General features: G+C 34.8%; 1 pseudogene; it reads left to right on the top strand.

The window, feature by feature from the left end:
* Positions 1-4,153: 4,153 nt before the first annotated feature.
* Positions 4,154-22,583, top strand: LOC114383442 (annotated as a pseudogene).
* The last annotated feature ends 1,747 nt before the right edge of the window (positions 22,584-24,330 follow it).

Here is a 24,330-nt window from a genome sequence, read left to right as displayed (position 1 = left end):
TCCTAGAGTAACTCTTTTTGAATTACTCCTCATTGCCTTCATTCATTTTCTTGAAATCTAATGGTTGTAATGAGTAGTTCACCATTAGATTTCAAGAAAATGAATGGTTAAGATGAAGAATAACTCTTTTAAAGTTACTTTTAGAGTAACTTGATCCCTCCACACACTAGTGATTCACTCATCCAACTAATAACCCATTAACCAAGTACACTTACTAGGTTAATGACCAGTCTAATTTTGATAGAGTTCTCTAAAAGTTAGGATACATTCCAGTACCTCTTGGGATGCACTTATTAATTTGATTCACTTGCATTTAATATTTGAAAATTTGGATTGATTTTTTTCATAATTCCCTCTCTCAATTAAAATTTTTTTTCAACACCTACACCATTGAAGTTTGTTGCAAGCATCTTCAATTCCCCCCCCCCCCCCCCCAAATCATGTTTCTGCTTCATAAATTTTGGCATTCTCCTTGCCATACCTTTTTATCTCATTATTCCTCCATGAGTATTGGATGATGACACTTCTTGTACTTGCACCATTGTTAGTTACCGCTAATATGATATGCCTCTTGACTTTCATATCGTCAACGAGACTTTCACACAAGGATCCCCTTGAATCCACCATTAGTTTCATCTCACTTCAATACTCATTTGAATGATTGTCTATTAATCACACCAATCAACTCTGATACCACTTTTTGGAAGAAATTCCCATCACGCAAAATGAGAATCAAATGATATAGAGAACTCAAATAACATCAAAAATAAAAAATGACGAAAGATGTATATTTAATGTTGTTCATCACTTCTTGCCTATGTATATAAGAACAACTAAACAAATATTCTCTATTTCAAACAAGCTTTTTGGGAAAACTTGAGAAAAACCTCCCTATTACAAGTTTTTTAGAGAAACCTTCCCAATTACATGACTCTCCTTTGGGTTGAATGATTTTCCAATTCTTGAGACCCTATATTTATAGTGAAGATTTATGACTCCATTAATAAATGTCTCACCTCTCCACTTACCCTCTCATCATTATGGTAGTGGAATTCTAAGAGTCAAGATATATACACTGCCTCTTAAAATGCACATATTCAATTTTATTCACTTGCATTTAGTATTTGAAAATTTGAATTGGTTCTAATAACAATTCCTTCTTTAATTAAAATATCCAAATCTCGTTGCCACCTTTTCAACTCCTTCCACCATCGAATTCCCCATAAACATTTTCACTATTCTTTTTGGCATGATTGCTACCTTCATATTTAACTAAATTTAATGTTCCAAATGCATTTAATGAAGAATTAAGTTACTTACAATAATATTATATATATATATATATATATAATTAATTTTGATTATTAAATATTAATTTTAATATTAGGTAGTAATATTCCATTTATGATAAAATTTTATTTTTAATTAAAAATTAAGAATACAAATTAAGTAATAATTTCATTATTATTATAATAATTACTTTATTATTATTATTATAATTATTATTATTGATAAAATAATATTAATAATGTACTATTAGTTTTATTCTTACCAATAATTAGTTTTCGAATGAGTTTTTTTTTAATTTTTATTATGTTATTTTATTAAAATCTTAAATATTTTATAGATATATAAATATTATAATAACATTGAATATTATAATAATTTAGTTAAATTTAAATAATTCATAAAGTTTTATTGTATTTATAACAACTAAGGATATATGTTAATAAATAAATTATATAAAAAAATATTTTTTAAATTTAATTAATAAAATATATTATATAATCAATTGAAATTTTTTTATATATATTTAGATAATTTAAAAGTAATATTTAAAAAAGTAATATAAAACTATATATGTATGTATATAACTCTTTACTATAGATTTTTTTATAGAGAATTACATCAACTACATTAATAATAATTATTATATATTTTTATAATAATAAATTAAAAGCAATAACAATAAATAGTGTTTTTTTAATTCATATAAAATTTAATTTTAATATTATATATTTTTTATTTTATAAATTCAGAGAATATTCTTTTTTTTACATTATAACTTCAGAGTATGAAATATTAAATATTCATTACGTATAATAAATATAAAATAGTTGTAAAGTATGCATTAATAATATAATTATTATTATAATTAATTAATAATTTTGTCTTTTTTAATATAATGAAAAAATATTAGCATATAAAACTAACATGTTAAATATTAAAAAAAATAGTAACATATATCAATAATATTTCTTATACATAAATAATACGTAAAATAATTAAATTATAAGATATAAAATTTTGATCACTTCATAATATTTTATATATAAATATCTTTTTTTTAAGCAATTATAGATTAATAAATTTAAAATATAGTAAGTAATAAAACTAAAATTAAAATTAAATAATAATAATAATAATAATAATAATAATAATAATAATAATAATAATAATAATAATAATAATAATAAACAACCATTACATTAAGAGAATATTTAATGCAAGCTGTAATGAGGTTAAACAATTCAAAACATTACCAATATCACATAATTAGAATCAATATCTTAAAAAAAAAAACAAATTACTGGATCTTCAAAATTATTAAAATATCATTTATGAATTTTTTTAAATAAAAATATTTAGACAAAATTCAAGTAGATATAAAAATAGTATTCATAGTAATAACACAAATTACATGGTTTCAAGTATATTGTTTATAAATTTATTAATGTTTCAATTGAAGTATGTAAAAATACTAATCTATTAGATAAAAGTCATTTTTTTAATAAATATTGGATTATAACCATATAATTGAATAATATTATATAATTTATTGAATTTTTAATAAATTATTCATATTAATATTTATATTTAAAACTAAAAATATTAAGAAATATTTATATATTTTCTTAGTCTATGACCCTGGTGTGAAGTATTTACCAATTTTTTCAATAAGAAATATCAATATTGGGAGACTAATTTCACACCCATATATTATAACTAAAAACATTAAATAAGGAATTGTTGATTCCTAGTTGGGTGGCCGTTTACTTGTAATTTTATTTTTTGTTTTCATTTTTTAATTACAAAATTGTCACTTTATTTTTAATTGGTTTTCTGTTTACAAGTATTTGTATAAAAAAAACACTGAAAATAAGTTGATAGTTTTGTAATTTAAAAGTAAAAACAAAAAATGAAAAATAAAGATAGAATTACAAGGGGTTCTTGTTTTACCGATAAATTTTTTCAGTCCCGAAAAATATAAAAGAGGAAAAATACATCTCACCTTTGTTATGAAGTAATAAAACAATTAACTCTTTGTATATTTTAATTCCGGGTAAGTCGTAATCTCAACTTTAAGCAATGTTTTATTATTCCCATGGGACATAAATAACTTGGGGAGCAAAAATATACATATATCCTCCTTATACCACCCACTATCCAATTATCCTCTTAATGTTCCCGTATGTTTTGGTAACAAAATCTTGGGACCCTGATGGGTTGTAGTGTCAGTTTTTGGATACTGTATTTTGTGGCTTTCTTGTGAATATTTTTACATTTGTAGTTACTTTGAACAGTTTGCATATTATTTTTAAAAAAGTTTAACAATAAGGATATTTTAATAATTATCATACATATTCCTAATAAAAGAATGTCAAACAAACATGTTTTAATTATTCATAGACATATAAAAAATATTTCCACTGTTTTTAATAGTTAATCAAACATATTTTTGTATAATATATCAAAAATAATATTCTCATTTTTTATTTCCAGAAATATTTATCTTTGAACTAAAAAATTATCCGTGAAATAAATATGGCCCCGAGGAAACCACCCCTAGTTTCCCGATTAAACAAGCCACGTTTATAATATCTGTCATCGACAAATTAATACGAGGCGTGTCCTATATTTCAGTTCTAAATTAGTACTTTAACTGTTACTATTCTTTTGTAGTTCCTGAAAAACGGCCTGGAGAGAACTGATCGGTGGAGGACCGAACAAGACTGAGCACTAAGTATTAGCAACATTTGTAGCTGTTCCTTGACCCTGTCTGAATCAACCTCACTAATCATATCATGTCATATATATATATAGACACACATAACCCAAAGTGCAAACCTCAAATCGAATCACTTGTTTATTCAAAATGGCTGGCAGTGGCACCTTTGCAGAGATTATAGATGGTGATGTCTTCAAGTACCATGCACAAGGCCAGTGGAACAAGTCCTCTTCTGGAAAATTTGTTCCCATTATCAATCCCACCACTAGGAAGATCCACTTCAAGGTCCAAGGTAATAATGTTAACACACCCTTTTGACCACAGAACATGAAAACCATGTCTTTACCATATCAATTCTTGGTTTTTGATCCAATACTTTAATTGGCAGATAACAACACACCTATGTATGTGATCATTTTGTTTTTCATGTTTTGTTGTTGGAATTCATTAGTAATAGCATGATGGTAGTCTTTTTTTTTTTTTAGTTTTGGTTTCAAGGGTGGTGACTTTGGGATATTAATCCACTTTAATTGAATCCCAAACAGCATGTACCCATAAAGAGGTTAATAGGGTCATGGAATCCACAAAAACAGCTCAAAAATCATGGGTCAAGACTCCACTGTGGAAAAGAGCAGAGTTGCTTCACAAGGCCGCTGCAATACTGAAGGAGCACAAAGTGCCTTGTTCAGGAGATTGCAAAGCCAGCTAAGGATGCTGTCACTGAAGTATGTGCATGTACAAATAGAAATTTTGATTTAGCGAGTATTTATCAAATTCAAGACTTTTCTTGCTTCCCTCCCCCCTCTTACATTCATGTTTAATTTTAGCATTCAAATATTATGCGAATAACATGTTAGGAACTCTTGATGGGAAATTAAGGGCTTATGTTGCATGTTTATAAGATTTGGCCATTTGGGTCTTGGCTTTCACTTAATTTATTAAATGCTGTGATTTATCTCTTGGTGTTGGTGGTCAGATCAGGGGATTTGGTGTCATATTGTGCTGAGGAAGGGGTGGGAATTCTTGGGGAAGGAGAATTTCTCATCTCTGATAGTTTTCGGGGCAATGAAAGAACCAAATACTGTCTAACTTCCAAGGTATTTTTAGAGGTGATGGTTCTAATACTTAGCATTGACTATGCTGTTCTTTTCCCTCACAAAATGTTGCATTGTCTAAAATTTTAGTCTCTAATATCATGTTAGAATTTAAACTTCGGACATAACTTAATCCTATAAATCAAACTTGTAAGATGAGGACTATTCATACTGTATAAGGACTATCCAAACCTTATGATGCAAGCTCCATTGGAGCTTGTAGGCCTAGGATCTTCTTCATCAATGGATTCCTTTGCTTCTTCGAAGATAAATGGCAGCGGAATGGAGAAGGAAGAGAGAGAGGAGACGCCACTTCAAGGAGAAGATAAGTCTAGAAGAAACTCACCACCATAGGAGGCCATGGATAAGAGCTTGGAGGAAGAAGGAGATGAATGAAGGGAGGGGGAGAGAAGAGCACGAAATTTTGTGCTCAAAAAGAGCTCTGAAATCTGAAGTTAATATTCAAATGATCAAAGTTGAAAAAAATGCACACACATGACCTCTATTTATAGCCTAAGTGTCACACAAAATTGGAGGGAAATTCAAATTTCACTTGAATTTGAAATTGAATTTGTGGAGCCAAACTTTGGAGCCAAAATTTCACTAATTATGATTAGTGAATTTTAGTTATGGTTCAGCCCACTAATCCAAGATCAATTCCAAGATTCTCCACTAAGTGTGCTTAGGTGTCATGAGGCATGAAAAGCATGAAGGACATGCACAAAGTGTGACTATATGATGTGGCAATGGGGTGTAGTAAGCAAATGCTCACCTCCCCCTCTAAAATTTAATTGGATTGGGCTTCTACCAATTCAATTAAATTTATTTCCAACCACACACATCAAATATCCACTTAGTGCATGTGAAATTACAAAACTACCCCTAATACAAAAACTAGTCTAGGTGCCCTAAAATACAAGGGCTGAAAAATCCTATATTTCTAGGGTACCCTACCTACATTATGGAGCCCTAAATACAAGGCCCAAAAATAATGAAACCTTAATCTAATATTTACAAAGATAAGTGGGCTCGTACTTAGCCCATGGGCCCGAAATCTACCCTAAGGCTCATAAGAACCCTAGGGCCTTCTCTTGCATATCTGGCCCAATCTACTTGCAGTTTTCTATCCAATGCCCTTGCGGGGTAGGATTGCATCATTCCCTCCCCCTTGAAAAGGATTTGACCTCAAATCCCGAGGTTCTTGAAACTCTGGGCTTTTTCCCTCAACACCTGTAAAAATAACAAAAACATATGTATTAGTGGTGTTTAGTATGCTGAAGTAAGGTAAGGTCTGAAAACTCATTTCATGGGCATCTTCCCATGAAGGAACATGGTTCCTCACCAACTCAATGAGTGGTGCTACAAGTATAGAAAAATACGGGGCAAACCTTTTGTAAAAGTTTGTTAAGTCTTGGAAACCCCAAATTTTTCTTACACTTGGTGGAGCGGGCCACTCAGGAATGACCTTTATTCTCTTAGGGTTCATGGGAACCCCTTGATCACAATTTAAAAAATTAAGAAAAGTAAAGCAATAGAGCATACCTTTTTCTGTATTTTCATGTTGATTATTCCTACCAAAACATATGACAAACCTAAGGTGTCCCATATGAGTGCCTAAGTTTGTATTGAAACTAAAAATAAGAACAAACCTACCTAACGAGTCCCTATGTACACAAATCATGAAGATGTTGGGTGCACGAGTGATTTTACAAAAGAGTGTTGCACCACCCAAAGCATTCATCACACCACCTATTTTTGGGATTTGGCGCCTAATAATACCTATTTTGGGCACCAACAAAGCACAAAGATTTAATCTCTTGCGAACCAAACCCTCATCCAACAACTCCTTTACTTGAGGAATAAACTCAAGCCTAAGAGATGTGGCAATGCTAACAAGTGTCTTTTTACAAAGGAGAAAATGTGGAGGTTGTCTAAGAAGGGAAATTTCTTTAATATTTGTCTTTATTTCAAAATGTCTTTCCTTCTTAGCTAACCTCTTGGAGGAGACACTTACCTCCTTACACTCCTCCTTAACCATTAAAGGTTGTCCTTCTTCTTGGGGGTAGATCTCTTCACTAGATTCTTCCCCTTTTGCTTCTTCACTTTTACTAGCGGAAGGTGAAGTAGTAGCCTCATCTTGGCTACTATAAATGTCTTGGCCCCTCATAATCATGGTTTTCTTGGTGGGGCATTGAGAAGTAATGTGTCCTCTTCCAAGACATTTAAAGCACTTCATGGAGCTAGTCTTCTCTTGCATACTAGCCTTAAGGGGTTGCTTTTCTATTGTCTTACCCTTATCATCTTTGGGCTTAGAAGGTCTCACCCCTAAGATTCCTTGACCTTGGTCTTTCTTTGGATAAGAGTGAGAGCCATAAGATTTTGAAGTAGACTTCCTTTTAAGTTGTTGCTCTACCCTTATTTCCCAATCTAAATTAGCCTCTACATTGTCCTTCCCATGGAAGTATGGGAGTTTAATGTTAACCTCTTGAGGCTTTCTTTCATTTTCTCTCCTATGGGAGTGAGGTCTAAGATGTGACCTATGCCTTCCTTCATAATAGTCACGAAGTTCTTCACTTAGGCTCTTGCAAGAGTTATGACTACTATAGGAGACATGTTTTTCTCTTTTCATTTCTTTCATTATTTTTCTTCTTTCTTCCTCTCTTATTTTCTCTCTTTCATCTTGACTTATTTCTTCCACTCTTTTTTTACCTTTTTCTTTTCTCTCTTGTTTTTCTTTCCACAACTTAAGGGATCTCAACTCATCTAATATCTTATACAAGGGGTCCTTAGGAGTAGAACCCTCACCATTAACACTAGATGAAGAATGAAGACTCATGTTGGTTCCTAAGTTATGGTTCTTTCTTGTTGGGGGTTTGAAAACAAAAGCTAAAAGAAACTATGGTTGAAACTAGCCAAAATAAACACTAAAAGAGGTGTGAAAGATAAGGTAAAAACTAATTGGTAAAAGGCAAGCTATCTAGGCGGTTTGACAATGGAGGGTAAAGGAAATAAACTATGAAAATAAGCAAGAAATTAAAGTGCAAGAAATGCAAACTAGGCGGATCCTAAGAGTGTTTGGATGACCTCATTTAAGGTTCCCAACAAAACACTCACTATCCTAAGGGGAAATTGCCTAAAATTATTACACACAAATGGAAGTAGGGTGACCTATTGGAGGCTCCCAACTTACTTCCAATGAAAGGCCTTTTTGTTACAAAATTTGAAAGCAAAACAAATTGCCAATTACAAAATTACAAAAAAAAAAAGTCCTCAATTGTGGTGGCTATTATATCTTTAGTATTTCACTCAATTTGGAGTGCTTCTTAGTCCAATAGCTCTTAAGGTGGTTGGCCCCTTGCTTCTGGACTCAAATTCTTCAAGATATGGCACCAATCCTCCTTTCCAATTCCCTATATGGCAACTCACAAGCAAGGAAACAAAGAGACAAGCAATAACCAAAGACCAAAAAAAAATGAAATGAAAGCTAAACCAATAGAGTTTTAACAAGACAAATTTCCAAGGATTATTCAACAATTAAAGCAATGAAAAGCACAAAAAAGCAAGCTAGGACTCAAAGAGAAACCTAGAATGGCTCTAGAGTAGAGTAGAAAAAACTAAAAAAAAAGACTCAAGAAACCTCTAGTTTTGGCACTTGTTTTCACAATAATTTTCAATTGAAATTTCAGAACTAGGATTGGTATAAAATAGGCACCAATTATAGAACAAATTTTGAGCCAAAACAACAAGCACACTTTCCTTTCACTTTTCTTTTTTTTTCCTGGACACTGATTTTTCTGCCAACTTGTAATATTTTTCTTATTTTTTCCTTTAATCCAAATCGCTTGGTTCTTTTTTTATAATTTTTTTCCAGATGTCTAGACAATTCAGTAAAAGTTTCAGCTCAAAAAACGTAGTGACCAATTCCCAGTAATTTATACAAGTTCGTATGTTCAAGCTGCCAGCACCAGCGATTTCAACCTAGAAATCAAGAGTAGTGTTTGTGTTGCTTAAGGCTTGGATAGTTACAATTTGTGTTTGCTTATGCTCAATTATCTTGAGTAACACAATTAAAGAGAGCTTAAGACTTATTTTGATTCACAAATCCAGCCACAACTCAGCACCAAACCTCAACTTCATCATAGGCATCATGTAGGAAACTTAGAAAGCAAAAAAAAAAGTTCAAGAACAAGACTACCTCTAGGAATTGATTTAGAACATGTTATGAACTAAATAACATGCATGAATTAGACTCAAAATTCAAAAGATAGGCTAAGAATGACAAGAATACATGAACAAATGTATCTAGAATTCAATCAACAAAATAAAATTCAACACAAACTTAGAACATAATGTGACAATTACTATGACTAAACATGACTCTAAGACAACATGGATTAAGTGATTTACACTTAGATTTTTGTGTTTTTTTTTCTAATCAATATTTTTGAACAAAATTTAGATCTAAAGGTTCAGCACAAGAATATTATGAATGAAAATTGATAGAACCTAAAATCAATCACAAAAACAAGATTCAAGAGTAGATCTACAAAATTTGAACCATAGAAATGCAAGAACAATTGTAGATCTAAGATTTAATCGGTTTTTTTTTTTTAATCTACTCTAAACAGCACCAAACCACAAGACAATGGAGGATATACATGGAGAATAAGATGAAGAACAAGGAATTAAAGAGAATTCACCGAACAAAAAGATAGAGGAAGCAAAAGAACATCACCTAGATGAAGATGCTCTTGATACCACATGATGCAAGCTCCATTGGAGCTTGTAGGCCTAGGATCTTCTTCATCAATGGATTCCTTTGCTTCTTCGAAGATAAATGGCAGCGGAATGGAGAAGGAAGAGAGAGAGGAGACGCCACTTCAAGGAGAAGATAAGTCTAGAAGAAGCTCACCACCATAGGAGGCCATGGATAAGAGCTTGGAGGAAGAAGGAGATGAATGAAGGGAGGGGGAGAGAAGAGCACGAAATTTTGTGCTCAAAAAGAGCTCTGAAATCTGAAGTTAATATTCAAATGATCAAAGTTGAAAAAAATGCACACACATGACCTCTATTTATAGCCTAAGTGTCACACAAAATTGGAGGGAAATTCAAATTTCACTTGAATTTGAAATTGAATTTGTGGAGCCAAACTTTGGAGCCAAAATTTCACTAATTATGATTAGTGAATTTTAGTTATGGTTCAGCCCACTAATCCAAGATCAATTCCAAGATTCTCCACTAAGTGTGCTTAGGTGTCATGAGGCATGAAAAGCATGAAGGACATGCACAAAGTGTGACTATATGATGTGGCAATGGGGTGTAGTAAGCAAATGCTCACCTCCCCCTCTAAAATTTAATTGGATTGGGCTTCTACCAATTCAATTAAATTTATTTCCAACCACACACATCAAATATCCACTTAGTGCATGTGAAATTACAAAACTACCCCTAATACAAAAACTAGTCTAGGTGCCCTAAAATACAAGGGCTGAAAAATCCTATATTTCTAGGGTACCCTACCTACATTATGGAGCCCTAAATACAAGGCCCAAAAATAATGAAACCTTAATCTAATATTTACAAAGATAAGTGGGCTCGTACTTAGCCCATGGGCCCGAAATCTACCCTAAGGCTCATAAGAACCCTAGGGCCTTCTCTTGCATATCTGGCCCAATCTACTTGCAGTTTTCTATCCAATGCCCTTGCGGGGTAGGATTGCATCACCTTATAAGGCCTATATTGACCATATCTCTAGTCGATATTAGATCTCAATGATATGCTAGACCCTATGCTTGTGATTGTAAATAAGGCATTATTTTGAGATATTTTCTGTGTGCAGATTCCACTTGGAGTTGTTTTAGCCATTCCACCTTTTAACTATCCTGTTAATCTGGCTGTTTCAAAGGTTGCTCCAGCACTCATTGCTGGAAACTCAATTGTGCTTAAACCCCCAACCCAGGTATGTGACTATTTATAGAGCATATACGTATTAATAGTTATAGTCTTGCTACTATATAATCTAAATTAAATCTCAAGTGCTGCATATGTTTGAAAGGCTTTATAAGTCGGACAACTTGCTTAGTTCTTTATCTTTACAGGGTTCTGCCGCTGCACTACATATGGTGCATTGCTTTCATTTGGTTGGTTTCCCTGAAGGTCTTATTAGTTGTGTGACAGGAAAGGGTTCTGAGATTGGTGACTTTCTTACAATGCATCGGGGGATTTGGTGTCATATTGTGCTGCATTAACTCCTACGACAGCTTAGTCCTAAATCCTAAACAAATGCTGTGAAATCTTTTGTGCCAGTGGTCAAAGATGCACAACTATAAAGGTTGCTTTGGTCATGGAATCGGTTGCAAACACTCTTGTTATGAAAATCAATGATAGAATTGCAAAGTTAACTGTTGGACTTCCTAAGATTGACACTGATGTCACACCAGTTGTCACCAAATCCTCTGCTAACTTCATTAAAGGGTTGGTAATGGATGCTAAGGAGAAAGGAGCAACATTATGCCAGGAATACATATGGGAGGGAAACCTCATTTGATCATTTACTACTAGAAAATGAGTTTTTCATGATGATTTTTTGACATATTCAAAGACGATTTTGAACCATCTTTAAAGTTAACATTGTAAAAAGTTAAAACTTTTCACGACGATTCTTAAAAAATCATATAAAAAAAACTATCATTTTAAGACAGTTTTTATGTAAATAACCGTCTTAGAAGAATAATATTCGAAAATGATTTTTACCGAAAATCGTCTTAAAATGTCATTTTTTTCAAAAAAATTTAAAAAATTTAAAGTAATGAATTTGAGTATAACGCAATGTATTCTTATGGTCATTCATTTCATATCACAAGTTTTATAAATGCTAAAATAATAATAATAATAATAGGCAAAATGTATGAATAAGACATTTAATAGATGGAGTTTGCCAAGCTAGCAATAAAATTCCAAAAGGCAACAACCTAAGCCAAGACCTGAATTTGAATTGCTAACATCCGTAGAAGCAACTCAAAATTTGAAACCTTGAAAAACATGCACTTAATTTGAAAGAAATATATCTATTACAATTGTATAATAGATTTTGTTATTAGAAAGAAATGAACTAGTGAGTGAATGATATAATTTATTCATTAGCACTAAATCCCATTTCTCTTTTTCTTCGTTATGTTTTTTCGTTCTGGACAAAAAAGCTATGAAACCATTTTGTTCATTCAGAAGAAATAATCATCCCACCAAAATCTACAGTGTAGTACAAAGGCATGCTCCATGCATGCAAAAATTAACTCTACCAATCATTATGGCTGATAAACCTCGAAAAGTTGAAGATCAACACTAGAAGCAAATTTTCCAAGAGTCCTTTTTACTTCATCTTACTTATCCACAACAATGTTGAATGAAAAAAGTAAATCCTGCAAAAATGTCAACAATGATGCATGGTCAAAAAGCCAGATGGATAAAACGTAGTTTTCTTGAAAAATATATTTATTCACAATAAAATGAGTAAAAAAAATGATATCAATGATAAGACAAAATCTATAGAGGTTTTCTCCAGGCTCAACCACTCCTCAGTGATGCTGATCACTACTCAAAAACCACATCCTCTTAGTCTTCTGTGCTTATTTTAATTTAACAATATACATACCTTAACTAAAGTTGTTAAGTGTTGACACTTGACACCTTGTTTATAACTAAACGAGTTTGTGTAGATCTCATTGTTTGGCCAATAACAACAGTTCAATCAAACTTCTTACCCACGGGCACAAACAAATGACTATTTGAATCTTGAACGAAAAATGAAATAGAGAGCAATACCTTGTGATGGTGTACACTGTTAAGAAGAAAAGTATAATCACAAGCAAGCTTTATTTTTTGTTGGATAGCCACACAATCATACAAATTTTGGTTGTTACGAAACTTTGAGGTTACAAATTCTATAAAACGTCTCCTTTTCTCTTCCTTCACAATATGTTTCTTGACCGCCTTGAGAAGAAGGCGATAAATGTTGTTTGGAAGGTGTTGGATCTCATTTGTTTCTATTAATATCCACAACCTACTTCCCTGCATAGGATGGCACACATTATAGAAATCTTGTTAGCAAAAAAAATCAAAATTAGAAACCTAAATGATGGGAGGAAGAAGGTATAAGAGAAAGATTACTACAGAAAGAGGAGTGCAAACTTACTTTTATTGAGACCCTTTTCAGTGGTATGAGCTGCTTCCATGGCATCTACATGGTAATTGTAGCGTCCCCAAAATAAGGACTGGTTAAATAGTAATGATTTAATTAACAAAAACCATGGTAATTTTTTTTTTCTTTTTCTTTTTCATTTCTTTCTCTTTTCACCATAACAAGGTTTAGAAGGAAAATCCTCACTATAGAGTCCTGAATGGCCAGTTCACAACTCTATTCGAAGTCATTTCTTTCTTACCGCTCATAATCTCTAAACTATTTTGTTGTTTCAAAAGGAAGAATGTACCAGTCATTACTTTAGGTCGTCACGTGAAAATAAAAGAATAAAATACAGTCGATAAACTCCTTTACAAATAAAGTTGCTAATGCTTTCTTTTCAAATAACAAGATTTATCATAAATGCATTCATCATTTAAAGCTGTCCAAAATATGGGAGTTTTACAAAATACATAGTGTCATCCAGAGCAAAGGTGTCCATAGTGGTGGTTTCAGCCACATGTATACAATCATCAAATTCCTATACATCAGGTCTACCCATACAAAAACAAAAGAGTAAACCTAACAGTCAGTCCTAGATACACCCACCCTCAAAAGTATATAAAACTAATCCATGGAACTGTCCACTCTACAGTGCGCTGAAGCGTACGCGCCGGTTCATCTGGATGCACCAATGAAGTAGCCGTGAATCGAATCGTGCCCCGAAATCAGCACCTTGTGTTGCCTTCGAGGGTCTCCCAAGCTCCATCTCACTCGATCATGGGTTAGCTGCGCCGCCATCACGATCTACAAGAAAGAAAAGAAAGGGGTAGACTCTTTCACAAGAATCTAACCATGCCGCAACACAATACTTCTACAAACCATTACATGCAAGTAAGAAGGGTATCTTAAGGCTTTTCATCTCTGGTAATCGATTACACAGCCTTGGTAATCGATTACCAGAGGCTAAACTTGAATTACACAGCCTCAGGACATGAAATATGCAAAAATGCACTGTGTAATCGATTACACATACCTGGTAATCGATTACACAGGCTGGTAATCGATTACTAGAGGCTTCCTTAGCTTCCTGACCTCGTTTTCAAGCCTGGTAATCGATTACACCCCGTGGTAATCGATTACCAGAGACCATCTTATCCCCCTGTCTTCATTTTTAAGCCTTGTAATCGATTACCCACCCTTGGTAATCGATTACCAGAGGCCATAATCCACATATCACACAAAATTCACAGCTGGCCAGCCACCACAAGCCTCCTTGCTTTGTGGTCTTTGTTCCTTTTATCTGTTGACTGCCAGGAGCTCGCCTATTTAGGTACATCACAGGTTCTCACTGACCGACTATGCCTGGGTTGGGTCGGGATTGGTCAAGCTTGGTTTTGGGCAATAGCACCCCACCTGACGTCCCCAAGGTCTCCTGACCCCCGCGACATATCTCCAGGTACCACTCTGTGGTCAACAATAAAAGCAGGAAGTTTCACCCTTTAACACTTCCTCATCTCAAGCTTGTAGGATTATGGGGTACCCATCACATGTGGTACTAGGTGGCGGTCGGGCGATGGTGCACAACAAGTTTTCCACATCCACAATGCGCGCATAAACCCACCATCCCCTGTTGCCCACCTCCAACTGAGCTCACGTACTCCCACGTAGCCCATATCCTCGTTTCTCTCAACACCGGGTCCCCATCAATCCTCCCAAGCTTCCACAACATCCAAGCAAAACAAAATTCAAACAGCACAAGCTATCACAGCCAAGCAAAACAGGGCAAAGCCAGAAAACTCTGCTCAACACACCACAAGCATTTTTCTGCACAAAGCCAAAATTCTGCTGCACCTATTTTGACAGCAAAATTATGCATAAGTGCAGATTTCGAAAATCACACTTCCTCTCATCCAATCTTGCCCAAATCAATTCCTACAAGTCCCAAATCATGTATCAACCATGTCTAACCCAAAACCAAGCTTCAAAACACAGCAACACAGAATCTAGGTGTCCAACACCCCTCTATTCAATGGGTTTTCTAGGTTTGAGAAGTGAAATTTAGAATGAGGTAAATTTGAAGCAAACTCTCACCTCACACAAGTCTATAACATCTATTTAGACTTGTTCAAACTGGATTTACACCTAAAATCTCACCGAATCAAAATTTGACTCTTCAACACCCAAATTTGCCCTAGAAATGGCTCTTTGTTCACTTTGGTCATTTGTTTTTCTCTCTAGCACAATCCAAGCTTTCTCCCAAGTCCTAATTGACATTTCAAGCTAGTATTAACTCACTTTAACCTCCATTTACCACAGAATTCAGACTTAGCCTTCCAACTCTCGAAGCCTCACTCTTTTTTCCACTCATAACATCACATTCTCACTTTCTAACCCTAGGTTAGTTCTACCCTTCATCTCTAACAGTTTTCCATCAGCAATTTCAGCATATAAACATCACAAACATCATCACAAAAACCCTAAAACAGAATGGGTATGTTTAGCTCATCCAAACATGGCAATTTCAACAAGCTTTCAACAAGAGTCTTCACAAATAACCATCATGAAGCAGAAAACTAACAAAACTACCCATCATATCTCCCAACACCCCATACCCACGAAATTTAAGAGAGAAAGAAGTCCACCCAAACCTGAATTTTCGAAGTCCCACTCGTAGCCACGCACTTCACGACTCCGGAAATGCCCTCCTTTCGCGATTTGGAGCAGAAATGATGGCCAAAGGTTGAAGCTTTGCTTGGAGCTTCAATGGAGAATGAAGAAGAAGAAAATGGCAACGTGAGGGAGAGAGAGAGCTATCTGAAAAGTGTCGGGGCTGAGTGAAGAGAGAGAAAAGCTTTTTGGTTTTAAATAAAAGGGTTTTCCCCTTTTTCTATTATTTTATTCAAGCTCTGCCACATGTCCCTATTTGAGTGGAGCAAAAGGGCCCACTTTCCCTTTTTACTGTGACCCACACTCAGCCACAAAAGTGAGAAAATCTGACCTTTGAAACGCTAAAATCCTGCCTCGGTTTGTGTGCCATTTCTCTGGTTCCAGTTTCTCGCGTTTCTCTGCGTCCGTCGGGGCCAGTTTTCGAAAGCAAGCAATATATATATCAAAACGCTCAGAATAAAACCCCGAGCGTGGTTCAGAGGTTGGTTTCGTTAAATTTTAAGTCGCACGCAAAACGATGATTTTTAAACTAATTAATTAAGAATTAACCCATAACCTCCCAGTTATGGATTTCTCTTCCTTAATTAGCCTAACCCGCATATCTTGCCCCCACTATTCCTACCCTTACCAAGAACATATATGCATATACACTGAATAATACTTATATATATAATCATTCAAAATACATCGTTTCCAAAAATTCCGGGTAGAAATTTCCAGGATGTTACAGTGATCACAACAAACCTACTTATTGTTGCCAACTGAATTGATAATTATATAATATACATGTTGGCAGAGATCATAAGATTACATATCCATTTCTTTTGGAAACAGCTGTTGTCATTCATCACTTACTTCGGAATATAGAATCACTTACTTCTGCCTTATAATTTCTTACCTTTACATTATTAGACTTGCATGTTGGGAATGACCCGAAATCTGCACCATCCATTCTGGCACTCATTTCCATCTTATGCAGAGTTTCATAAATAAATGAGTAGGTTGAATAACATTAGAACAAGTAATGTTAAATCATCTTATTAGTCTTCTAATACTCCACGATAAAAATTAAGTGTAACAACTTTAAAAAATTCAATAGATTTTTGGTCTAACCAATAAGAGAATTAATAGAAAGATATTGTAAGAGGATTTAGATTTACTCTATTGCAATATAGTTGAAGTAGTTTGACTCACCGAAGGAAGAACGTTTAGGCTACTGGGCTCCAATTGCTTCATAGAGTCATTATCAAGTAGAACAATTTATCCATGTTGTGGCTCAGGCTGCAGAGGTTACACCATGCAAGTGAAAGGAAATCCATAGTCATGAATGAGTTTGAGATAAAGGCATTTATACATTCTGAGAATTATCAAGTAATTTTCATCCCTCTCATTAAGGGACAATTAAAAAATTAACACTTCAAAAGCAAGATGATAAGTCATTGAGCAAAATCCAATCCCTAGCTAAAACCTAATCTGCACCAATTTGGTCGTACAATCTAACTAAGGGGAGCAACAAATGTCTTAAAAAACTTTACCTGTTTTCTATATCATTCCCCCCAGCAAGAAGAGCAAATGGCTGTAGCACTTGAGGGAGAGCGACACCTCCGACTTCTTTAGGTCTGGTGCTCATCTTGTAGATGGGTTGCACCAATCTAAAGGAATTCGCGCCACGTGGCACAATTAGATTCGACATCATTGTGTGGATTTGGTTTGCCGCTGATCAATTCTTGGCCATGCTCCACGACAGTGACTTGCATTTAGTGGTGGTGGTGGTGTTTTCGGCGTTGTGGCCGAAGGAGTGGCTGTGTTGGGTTCCCTTGACAGCGGCGTTGTTGTTGTCATGTAGCATGGCGGCGACGAGGGAGGAGAGCGCCTTCTAGGCGCGGTGGACCTGGCAATCACCGAGGGGCGTTTGTTTGAGGGCCACGACGGTGATCTCAGCGAGGCGTTGAAGATTCTTGATGGCGTCGTGGCCAAGGGTAACGACATTACAAACATCGAGGGACTTGATGAGGCGGTCGAGAGAGAAGTTCAACCTCTAAAACCTTCAGCGGAGTGAAAATGGCCTCATTCAAAGACGGAGTGAGCGGAGGCCAAGAGGGCTAGGGTGCAAGCTGAGCAGTTTGAACAAAAATAAAAACTCGCCTCATTCAAAGTTTCTGAAAACAACCGTCTTTGAAATGTTCCTTGTATTTACAAAAATGTCACTGATTAGAAAATAACGACAAGTATGAGAGAACCGTCATCGAGCATCAGTCATTGAAACTACTTTTTTTAGGTCGTTGCCCGGAAGCAACGCGCTGTATGGCTCGAGTACAGTGTCAAAAGAGCAAGGGCCGCTGCATCGCCGCCCGGATGTAGTGAAAAGTAAGCAAGGGTTCCCACATTTTCGTGAACGGGTGTAGGTAAAGAAGCTAGTTCATGACAGGAGGATTCGCTTTGGTACATGGAATATAGGCACACTTACTGGAAAATCTATGGAAATAGTGGATGTTATGGTGAGGAGGAAGATCAATTTTATGTGCCTACAAGAAACTAAGTGGACAGGTGAAAAAGCGAAAGAATTAGACAACTTGGGATTTAAGCTGTGGTATACGGGAAAAATCAGATTAAGAAATGGGGTAGGGATTATTGTGGACAAGGAGTGGAAGAAGGATGTCGTGGATGTAAGAAGAGTAGGAGATCGTATCATAGCCTTAAAATTGGTAGTGGGACAGGACACCTTTAATGTTATTAGTGGGTACGCACCTCAGGTTGGGTTAGCAGAACACTTTAAGGTAAAATTTTGGGAGGATTTAGAAGGGGTACTTCAGGATATACCCCAAGGAGAGAAAGTTTTCCTAGGAGGGGATCTCAATGGACATGTAGGTAGCGTGGCTAGAGGTTTTGAGGGGGTGCATGGGGGTTTTGGCCTAGGGGAGATGAATGGGGAGGGTAAATCCATCTTGGAGTTTTCGGAGGCTTTGGATCTTTCTATAGCCAATATATGGTTTAAGAAAAGAGCGGAACATCTTATCACTTACAAAAGTGGAGGGACATGTTCTCAGATAGATTTCTTCCTTATCAGGAAGCCTGATATGAAGTATTGCTTGAACTGTAAAGTTATCCCGGGAGAGAGCTTGACTACCCAACATAGAGTTTTGGTCATGGATGTAAGAATTAGAGATAGGGCAAAGAGAAGAAGTCCTATGGTAGCACCAAGGATCAAATGGTGGCACTTGAAGGGTGAGAAACAAGGAATCTTCCAACAAAAGATATGGGAGGGATGGTGTGGACAATCACAAGGAAGTGCAAATGATATGTGGAACAAGATGTCCCAAGAGATTATTAATGTGGCTAAAGAGACGTTGGGTGAATCTAGAGGTTTTGGACCTAGGGGTAAAGAATCGTGGTGGTGGAATGAAAGTGTTCAGAGCAAAGTTAGAGTAAAAAAGGAGTGTTTCAAGGAGTGGTCTAGGTGTAGAAATTCTGAAACTTGGGATAAGTATAAGATAGCTAGAAATGAAACCAAAAAGGCAGTGAGTGAGGCAAGAACCCAAGCTTTTGACGGACTATACCAAGCTCTAGGAACCAGGGACGGAGAAAGATCTATATATAGGCTTGCTAAGGGTAGAGAGAGGAAGACTAGAGATTTGGATCAAGTAAAGTGTGTTAAGGATGAAGAAGGCAAAGTCTTAGTGCATGAAAAAGATATCAAGGAAAGGTGGAAGGCGTATTTCCACAACTTATTTAATGATGGATATGGATATGACTCTAGCAGTCTAGACACAAGAGAAGAGGACCGGAACTATAAGTACTATCGTCGGATTCAGAAACAGGAAGTAAAGGAAGCGTTGAAAAGAATGAGTAACGGTAAGGCGGTGGGGCCAGACAACATACCTATTGAAGTGTGGAAAACTCTTGGAGATAGAGGTCTTGAGTGGCTCACCAAACTCTTTAATGAAATTATGAGGTCAAAACGCATGCCGGAGGAATGGAGGAGAAGCACGTTAGTTCCAATCTATATGAACAAGAGGGATATACAAAATTGTGCAAATTATAGGGGAATCAAGCTCATGAGTCATACCATGAAATTATGGGAAAGAGCGATCGAACGGAGATTAAGAAAGGAGACTCAAGTTACTGAGAATCAATTTGGTTTCATGCCGGGAAGGTCGACCATGGAAGCGATCTATTTATTACGGCGGGTGATGGAGCAATATCGCATGGACCAACAAGACTTGCACTTGATTTTTATTGACTTGGAGAAAGCGTATGATAGAGTGCCTAGAGAGATTTTGTGGAAAGCTCTAGAGAAGAAAGGGGTTAGGGTTGCATATATTCGAGCTATCCAAGATATGTATGATAGGGTATCGACTAGTGTTAGGACACAGGGTGGAGAGTCAGACGATTTTCCCATCACAATTGGTTTGCATCAAGGGTCAAGCCTTAGCCCCTACCTTTTTACCTTAATTCTGGATGTCCTCACGGAACAAATCCAAGAGATAGCACCGAGATGCATGCTTTTTGCAGATGACATAGTCCTCCTTGGAGAGTCGAGGGAGGAGTTGAATGAGAGGTTGGAAACTTGGAGACGAGCTCTAGAAACACATGGTTTTCGCCTAAGCAGAAGCAAATCGGAGTATATGGAATGTAAGTTCAACAAAAGAAGGAGGGTTTCTAACTCAGAGGTGAAAATAGGAGACCATATTATCCCTCAAGTCACACGGTTTAAATATCTTGGATCTGTAATACAGGATGATGGAGAAATTGAAGGGGATGTGAATCATCGCATTCAAGCAGGATGGATGAAATGGAGAAAAGCATCGGGGGTGTTATGTGATGCAAAGGTACCGATCAAGCTAAAGGGAAAGTTTTATCGGACTGCGGTAAGACCGGCGATTTTGTACGGAACAGAATGTTGGGCGGTCAAGAGCCAACATGAGAATAAAGTAGGAGTAGCGGAGATGAGGATGTTGCGGTGGATGTGTGGTAAGACTCGACAGGATAAAATTAGAAACGAAGCTATTAGAGAGAGGGTTGGAGTAGCGCCTATTGTAGAGAAAATGGTGGAAAATAGACTTAGGTGGTTTGGGCATGTAGAGAGAAGACCGGTAGACTCTGTAGTGAGGAGAGTATACCAGATGGAGAGAAGGCAAACAATTCGAGGCAGAGGAAGACCCAAAAAGACTATAAGAGAGGTTATAAAAAAGGATCTCGAACTTAATGATTTGGATAGAAGTATGGTACTTGATAGAACATTATGGCGGAAGTTGATCCATGTAGCCGACCCCACCTAGTGGGATAAGGCGTTGTTGTTGTTGTTGTTGTATTGTATTGGATAATGTTTGTCCCGATATGAGGATAGCATGAGATGAGCCATTTGGACCGGTTTTGCTGGTTATCAAAATATTTTTTGTTGAAGAAGGAATCCTCATTGTAATGCTAGCAATTTTGGCTTTCTAGTTGATCAATATGCATGCATACATGCAAAGGAAAAAAGAGTACCATCATTTAAAAAGGGGTTACACTTTTGTTTCCCTATTTTTCTTTTTACATGCAAAAGGAAGTGTCAGTTATAATCAGTTTTTCCTTGATGAATTTGAAACTTTGAACAGTTTTTTTTTAAAAGTAGGACCATCTTGTGAATCCTATGTACCCTTGACAGTTAAGTGAGATTGCCCAATTTGTTCAAAATTTGTTTTCATCATATTGATGATCAGTTAAGAGTGTCACAGCAAAATCTTGACTGTGTTCTCATCAGTCTAAAACGCGCCACTTATCCATTTCAAGGCAGAAAAGTTTTCATTCATCTTATGTATAATGCAGGGGTGTGTCTTCACAAGAGACATTAACAAAGCAATGTTGATCAGTGATGCAACGGAGACAGGAACAATTCAAATTAATTCAGCACCAGCCCGTGGACCTGATCACTTTCCTTTTCATGTGAAATATTTGTCCTCCATCTTGCTAAGTAGCTATAAAAATTTTGAAGGTTGTAATACTAATTGTAAAAAACACTTTTTATGGGAAACAAATTCTAAGACTTTTACGAAAAGAAAAAAAAGGAAAGCATTCCTCCTTTGTTCCCACACAACATCATTAATTGATGAGTTTAACTTAACTTATATAACTGCATCTGCTTAAAAAAGTAATTTTTTACTTATTTTAAAATTATATTTTTTAAGTTTAACTGGTCCCTAATAATTTTTATAAAGATTGATAGGTCATTGGACCCAAATACACCATTCACCTTGACCCGTTTGCTGGCGTAAACCAGCAAAGGATTGTTTGTGCCCAATGGCCTATCACATACATTCAATAAGGTTGGATCACTTTATCATGTCCTCTTATTAATTAATATTATGTGGCAATGAGGTAACTCAACTGATTATGAACTTCGTACTAATTAAAACTGTATGAAAAAAATTAAACTCAATTGATAGTATGAAATTTAAGAATGAATATAAAACCAAGCAGAGTCATAAATGTCATTTAGGAACATTTTTCTGTCTAAACAAGCAAATATGATTTGTGGCAGGGTCTGAAGGATAGTGGAATTGGTTCTCAAGGAATCACCAACAGTATTAACATGATGACAAAGGTTAAGACTACAGTAATCAACTTGCCAGCACCTTCTTATACTATGGGATGAGAATAATGAGATGTCTAACAAATAGTTTAGTTACTAAAAGTAGTAGTAATCACCATATAAAGGAGGTGTTTCCAATCTCCCACGTTACAACTTAGCCCTATAGAGTTGAGTAGAGGGAGCTGCTTGCATATACAAATATTATTTGTTGCAGTGCATGTGGATTGTTTTGTATGTTTCTATGGAGAAAAGGGTAATCACTATGTATAAGTAGGATATGAATCTTGAATAAATTATGGTTCTCCAACTTTACATTTAATCATGCATGGGTGTATAGATTATCGTGTGATATTCCCACGAAGATATATGTGTTATAACTTAAATATTGAGTTTAATTAATGGACATGTTGATAGTAAAACAGGAGTGTCCCAACATGCGAAATGGAAAAATAAGATATATTTTGCATTCAAAATATATTATAACAATAATAAAGAGAAAATTTAGAATTTTGTATCCGGATGTCAATTCTTGAAGTGTCAAAATTTTCTCCAATTATATGAAAACTCTACATGTATCCGTATTGAGACTAATTTCTATTATCTGATGAGTGAAACTCTAAATAACACTTTCTATTCGCTTTTTAGGTCTAGAAACTAAGTTTGAACTTTTCTAGTTTGTGTCTAATAAACTTTACTCTTGGACAAATGCTTTTGTTTATAGTGTTTAGCGATATGGATATAGGTTTTTTTAAAATGAAAGATTTGATTTTTATAATAATTTTGTATCTTTGTATCATTAATTTAAAATAATATATCTCATATCTCTTTATCTTAAAAAAAATTCCTGATTTAAGCCAAATATAATTTCCAAATAATTATATGACTAATTATTGTAACTAATCACATGATTTGATCCTACAAAATCTTTTTCTTATTTTGTGGACAATCTCCACATTTATGAAGAGGATATTTTTATTTATATTAATTATATTTTTGTTGCTAGCAAAGAGTATAATAATATTCAACTAAAATATTTATTTGATTAAATCAAGTTTCTTAATTTAATTATCAAATAAATTATTTTCTTATGTAAACATTAAAACACTCGTTTGTCTGTGTGTGACCATGTAAGTTTAATACCAAATCAGTAGTAAATAAATCATCCTTAATTTACTAATCAAGCTAGACGTCTAATAACACTTCTTAACGATTGTATAACATGAAGTAACATTATTTACATTCAAGAACCGACAGAAGAATAATGTAATATTTTCTTCTATCATTTACCACTCAAGGTTAACTCTAAAGTATAGTATTTTTTACAAACTCTAATAAGTTAACGAATTATATTTAATCAATGAATGGCTTAAAAAACTTTTTTCTTCTTTCATTCAATTATCCTGATCAAGGTGTTAATTATATCATAGAGTTCAAATTCATTGTCAAGAGTTGATGAATTTCTTCATGGTTAATCATTAATTCTATGAATATTTAATCATATCCAATATTTATTTAACTAATGTTTTAAGACTTTAGATGCCTGAAATTAAAATATAATAAATAACTATTAATAGTTATGATAATCTCATTTCAAATGAAATTATTAAATTTCTTCTTGAGAATTTTTTATTGACATATTACAGTAATATTAACTACTAGAAATTCTTAATTATTGAGTTAGTTCAATAATAACATCTACATGTGCATCATCTATACATGTAATTTAATAAATGAGATATATTAATTTTTTTTCAATAAAGGCAATCACATATATATGTTGGTCGATCGAGATTATTAACATCTTGTTCAC

The sequence above is a fragment of the Glycine soja genome, chromosome 14 (genome assembly GCF_004193775.1).
Source record: "Glycine soja cultivar W05 chromosome 14, ASM419377v2, whole genome shotgun sequence".
In the NCBI taxonomy this organism is placed as follows: Eukaryota; Viridiplantae; Streptophyta; class Magnoliopsida; order Fabales; family Fabaceae; genus Glycine; species Glycine soja.
The sequence above is the reverse complement of the archived record's forward strand: the minus strand, read 5'-3'. Positions and strand labels throughout refer to the sequence as shown.